Genomic DNA, 6592 nt, shown 5'->3' on the forward strand with positions numbered 1-6592 from the left:
TTGGGTTTCTTCTCCTGAGTAGCAACTTGCTTGTTGTTCTTCTTGAAGTTCCCCTTCTTCTTCCCTTTACCCTTTTTCTTGAAACTAGTGGTCTTGTTGACCATCAACACTTGATGCTCCTTCTTGATTTCTACCTCCGCAGCCTTTAGCATTGCGAAGAGCTCGGGAATTGTCTTATCCATCCCTTGCATATTATAGTTCATCACGAAGCTCTTGTAGCTTGCTGGAAGTGATTGGAGAATTCTGTCAATGACGCTATCATCCGGAAGATTAACTCCCAGTTGAATCAAGTGATTACAATACCCAGACATCTTGACTATATGCTCACTGACAGAACTATTCTCCTCCATCTTGCAGCTATAGAATTTATTGGAGACTTAATATCTCTCAATCCGGGCATTCTGCTGGAATATTAACTTCAACTCCTGGAACATCTCATATGCCCCATGACGTTCAAAACGTCGTTGAAGTCCCGGTTCTAAGCCGTAAAGCATGGCACATTGAACTATCGAGTAGTCATCAGCTTTGCTCTGCCAAACGTTCTTATCGTCGTCAGTTGCATCAGCAGCAGGCCTGTCACCCAGCGGTGTTTTCAGGACGTAACTCATCTGTGCAGCAATGAGGATAATCCTCAAGTTACGGACCAAGTCCGTGTAATTGCTACCATCATCTTTCAACTTTGCTTTCTCAAGGAACGCATTAAGATTCAACGGAACAACAGCACGGGCCATCTATCTACAATCAAACATAAACAAGCAAGATACTATCAGGAACTAAGTTCATGATAAATTTAAGTTCAATTAATCATATTACTTAAGAACTCCCACTTAGATAGACATCCCTCTAATCTTCTAAGTGATCACGTGATCCATATCAACTAAACCATGTCCGATCATCACGTGAGATGGAGTAGTTTCAATGGTGAACATCACTATGTTGATCATATCTACTATATGATTCACGCTCGACCTTTCGGTCTCCGTGTTCCGAGGCCATATCTGTATATGCTTGGCTCGTCAAGTATAACCTGAGTATTCCGCGTGTGCAACTGTTTTGCACCCGTTGTATTTGAACGTAGAGCCTATCACACCCGATCATCACGTGGTGTCTCAGCACGAAGAACTTTCGCAACAGTGCATACTCAGGGAGAACACTTCTTGATAATTAGTGAGAGATCATCTTAAAATGCTACCGTCAATCAAAGCAAGATAAGATGTATAAAAGATAAACATCACATGCAATCAATATAAGTGATATGATATGGCCATCATCATCTTGTGCTTGTGATCTCCATCTTCGAAGCACCGTCATGATCACCATCGTCACCGGCGCGACACCTTGATCTCCATCGTAGCATCGTTGTCGTCTCGCCAATCTTATGCTTCTACGACTATCGCTACCGCTTAGTGATAAAGTAAAGCATTACAGGGCGATTGCATTGCATACAATAAAGCGACAACCATATGGCTCCTGCCAGTTGCCGATAACTCGGTTACAAAACATGATCATCTCATACAATAAAATTTAGCATCATGTCTTGACCATATCACATCACAACATGCCCTGCAAAAACAAGTTAGACTTCCTCTACTTTGTTGTTGCAAATTTTACGTGGCTGCTACGGGCTTAGCAAGAACCAATCTTACCTACGCATCAAAACCACAACGATAGTTTGTCAAGTTGGTGTTGTTTTAACCTTCGCAAGGACCGGGCGTAGCCACACTCGGTTCAACTAAAGTTGGAGAAACTGACACCCGCCAGCCACCTGTGTGCAAAGCACGGCGGTAGAACCAGTCTCGCGTAAGCGTACGCGTAATGTCGGTCCGGGCCGCTTCATCCAACAATACCGCCGAACCAAAGTATGACATGCTGGTAAGCAGTATGACTTATATCACCCACAACTCACTTGTGTTCTACTCATGCATATAACATCAAACCATAAAACCTAGGCTCGGATGCCACTGTTGGGGAACGTAGTAATTTCAAAAAAATTCCTATGCACACGCAAGATCATGGTGATGCATAGCAACGAGAGGGGAGAGTGTTGTCTACGTACCCTCGTAGACCGAAGCGGAAGCGTTGACGCCACGTAGAGGAAGTAGTCGTACGTCTTCCCGGTCCAACCGATCCAAGCACCGTTACTCCGGCACCTCCGAGTTCTTCGCACACGTTCAGCTCGATGACGCTCCCTGGGCTCCGATCCAGCAAAGCTTCGGGGAGGAGTTTTGTCAGCACGACGGCGTGGTGACGATCTTGATGTTCAACCGTCGCAGGGCTTCGCCTAAGCACCGCTACAATATGATCGAGGCGTAATATCATGGAGGGGGGCACTGCACACGGCTAAGGAACGATCACGAAGATCAACTTGTGTGTTCTAGGGTGCCCCCCTGCCCCCGTATATAAAGAAGCCAAGGGGAGGGGGCGGCCGGCCAAGGAGGGGCGCGCCAAGGGGGAGTCCTACTCCCACCGGGAGTAGGACTCCCTTCTTTCCTAGTTGGAGAAGGAGATGGGGGGAAAGAGGAGGAAGAGGGAAAGGAAAGGGGGGGCGCCTCCCCCCCTTCCCTTGTCCTATTCGAACTAGGAAGGGGAGGGGCGCGCGGCCACCTCTTGCCTCCTTTCCTCTTCTCCCTTAAGGCCCATGTAGGCCCAATAACCCCCCGGGGGGTTCCGGTAACCTCCCTGTACTCCGGTAAAATCCCGATTTCACCCGGAACGATTCCGATATCCAAATATAGGCTTCCAATATATCGATCTTTATGTCTCGACCATTTCGAGACTCCTCGTCATGTCCATGATCACATCCGGGACTCCGAACAACCTTCGGTACATCAAAATACATAAACTCATAATGAAACTGTCATCGTAACGTTAAGCGTGCGGACCCTACGGTTCGAGAACAATGTAGACATGACCGAGACACGTCTCCGGTCAATAACCAATAGCGGGACCTGGATGCCCATATTTGCTCCTACATATTCTACGAAGATCTTTATCGGTCAGACCGCATAACAACATACGTTGTTCCCTTTGTCATCGGTATGTTACTTGCCCGAGATTCGATCGTCGGTATCTCAATACCTAGTTCAATCTCGTTACCGGCAAGTCTCTTTACTCGTTCCGTAATACATCATCTCACGCAACTAACTCATTAGTTTGCTTTGCAAGGCTTAATGTGATGTGCATTACCGAGAGGGCCCAGAGATCACCTCTCCGACAATCGGAGTGACAAATCCTAATCTCGAAATATGCCAACCCAACATGTACCTTTGGAGACACCTGTAGAGCCTCCTTTATAATCACCCAGTTACGTTGTGACGTTTGGTAGCACACAAAGTGTTCCTCCGGTAAACGGGAGTTGCATAATCTCATAGTCATAGGAACATGTATAAGTCATGAAGAAAGCAATAGCAACATACTAAACGATCGGGTGCTAAGCTAATGGAATGGGTCATGTCAATCACATCATTCCCTAATGATGTGATCCCGTTAATCAAATAACAACTCTTTGTCCATGGTTAGGAAACATAACCATCTTTGATTAACGAGCTAGTCAAGTAGAGGCATACTAGTGACACTCTGTTTGTCTATGTATTCACACATGTATTATGTTTCCGGTTAATACAATTCTAGCATGAATAATAAACATTTATCATGATATAAGGAAATAAATAATAACTTTATTATTGCCTCTAGGGCATATTTCCTTCACACGACGCCAGACAGCGCCACCACCTCCCTGCGCGAGTCCATCTCCGCGCATCAGACGTCGAGTCTTCACGGCGCCATGCCGCCGAGATCCGCCGCCATCAATGTGTAAGCTGAAGCACCGCTCCACCAAAAAGCCTTCCACTGGTCCATCGGTCCGTGTACACCTCCAAGAATGACGCCCCCAAGAGGGAAACGACACCATAGCGCCGCCGTCATCTAATCTACTGATCTAGGGTTTCCCCCGGAGGTAGCATAGAGTGGCCTTGAACTTCTCCACGGCGATGCCTTCAAGAAGGGAACGACGCAGACAGCGCCGCCACCGCCGACCTTGGTAGCTAGCCGAGTGTAGGTTTTCACCCAGATCGGTTCGAAGATCCTCCCTCAAGCATCTCGTGCACGGACTGCCGCCATCTCTGCCGGGGACTGGACGAAAGGGATCCAGGCCGCCGCCGCTTGACCGGCCATGGCACCACCATGGTGCCTACAGCCGGCGCCGTCAGGCCCACCGCGCTCGCCTGTAGATGCACACCGGAACCGCCGGACCGCCCAAGCCCATCTGGGCAAGACCAGATCGGCGATCTCGGCCGCCGCCACAGGGGCGACTCCGCCACGGGGAGGTCGCGCCTCCGCTGACGCCGCAGTCACGCATGCCGTAGGGATCCCGCCGCTCCTTGCCGTCGGATCTGCGTCGAACGATGCGCCGCCACTGCCCGGAAAAAACGCCACCACCGCGCGAGGGATAAGGCCCCGCCGCCGCCATCATAGGCCAGGATTCACCAGTGAGACCTCAGGTGGCGGCAAGACGGAGGAGGTGAGGGGAGGGGCCTAGGGACGGCGGCATGGTCGCCCCCGTGTCGCCTAGGGTTGGCGACGCGGGGTCCTTGGTGCTACCGCTAACTGTTTCTGAATCGATCTTGACTACTCAGGTTTCTGAATCGACCTTGACTACTCAGGTCCATTGGCCTGATCAGTTGTGCTGGAAGCTAACTAGGAATGGGGAGTTTACGGTTAAATCCATGTATCTGGATGTTATCAACTCTACCTCTATTCCTAGTTCGAAACATGTTTGAAAAGTCAAAGTTCCTTTGAAAATTAAAGTGTTTATGTGGTTCGTACATAAACAAGTCATTTTAACTAAGGACAATTTGGCAAAAACGCAACTGGACAGGATCTACAATATGTAGTTTTTTTGCTCAGGATGAATCCATCAAACCCCTCTTTCTTGACTGCCCTTTGGCAAAAAAAAAAATTGGCGGGCCGTTCACATAGCTTTTAATATTACTCCTCCAAATAATATCAGCACGTTATTTGGGACGTGGCTTGACGGGTTACATTCTCAAACAGCGAGATACATTCGTGTAGGAGTATGTGCTTTATTATGGGCAGTCTCGAACTGCAGAAATGATTTGCTCTTTAACAGAACAACAAGGATTCATTTTTTGCAGCTTATTTTCCGAGCCACTGTGTTGATCCGTATGTGGTCGCTAGTCACTCCGACAAAGGCCAGTGAGCGTATGGTTACTGGATCTATCCGTTGGGAGATGGGAGATGGTAGCACGGGCTATTTTCAACCAGTTTGGATGGCGGTTATGTGATAGGATAGGCAATTAGTTTTCTTATTTTTCTTATGCCAGCCGGTTGTGGCTTTATTTTTCTTTCTCTGCTCTTTGTGAGCATTTTTCGTTCTTTTGTTTGAGACATGATGACTTGTGTTGAACCTTTTTGCTTATTAATAAGTATGGCCGTACGCATCGTTCTAATGCAGAGGCCGGGGAGCTCCCCCTTTTCGAAAAATAAATTCAGGGGAGTCAAGCAGACGTATATCCCGGTTTTGTAAGCTTCTGCACCTTTTTTTTCTTTTCTGTTGTTTTCCTACTTGGTTATTGTTTGATTGTTCCCTTTTTTGTTTTTTTCACTCAGTTTTTTGTTTTTTCACTCAGTTTTTTGTTACTTCCTTTGTTTTTGTTTTTTTTTTTCTTTTTTTTTTTTTGAATATATTTTTCAAATTCACAAACTCTTTTCATATCCAGGAACTTTATCCAAATCTCAAACATTTTAAAATGAAAATTTTCAAATTCTAGAAATGTCAAATGCTTAAAAAACAAATTGATGGACTTTTTCAAAAATATATTTGTTTTGAATTCGCAAACCTTATAAAAATTCATTTTTTTATATTTACAAGAAAATTTTCAAATTAATTTTAAAACAATTGTGAACTTTTTCTAAAATTGTATGATTTTTCTCTCAGATTGTGAATCGAGCGAAAAAGGGAGCCAGCGAGGGGAAACTCTATTCGCCGCATTGTGCGACAAGTAGTCGAGCTACCCAGTTAGCGATTTTTTATGTGGAATCGTTAAAAATTTGTTCTCGTTACACAAACAAGTTCAAAACTTTCGTAATTCAGAATATGTACCAGATTTCAATTTTTTGTTCACATATTAAAAAATGTTCGCGCTTCCAAATTTGTTCAGGGTTTTTCAAAATTGTTCTTCGTTTCAACATTTGTTCTCAAGATTTCAAAAAATGTTCGTACTTTAAAAAATTGTTCGCGCTTCCAAATTTGTTCTCAAGATTCAAAAATTGTCCGTGCTTTAAAAAATTGTCCACAAATTTCAAAATTGTACATGTTTTCGAAAAATGTTTGAGATTTTATGTTTGAGATTTTCACAATTTGTTTGTTTTCATTAAATTTGTTTGCATTTTTGAAAAAAATATACATTCAAAAAATTACTCAAAATTTGGAATTTATTTTTGGATTTTGTCAAACAGTGTTAAATCCGGAACTGTACTTAGTTTCTTCCAGTGCTCCACTGTATTTTGGTCGTTAGATGGCTTAGCACTGAGGTTGCGCAAGCAAGTAGTCCCGTCTTCGATTCCTAGCGAC

This window comes from Triticum urartu, chromosome 5 (genome assembly GCF_003073215.2).
Source record: "Triticum urartu cultivar G1812 chromosome 5, Tu2.1, whole genome shotgun sequence".
In the NCBI taxonomy this organism is placed as follows: Eukaryota; Viridiplantae; Streptophyta; class Magnoliopsida; order Poales; family Poaceae; genus Triticum; species Triticum urartu.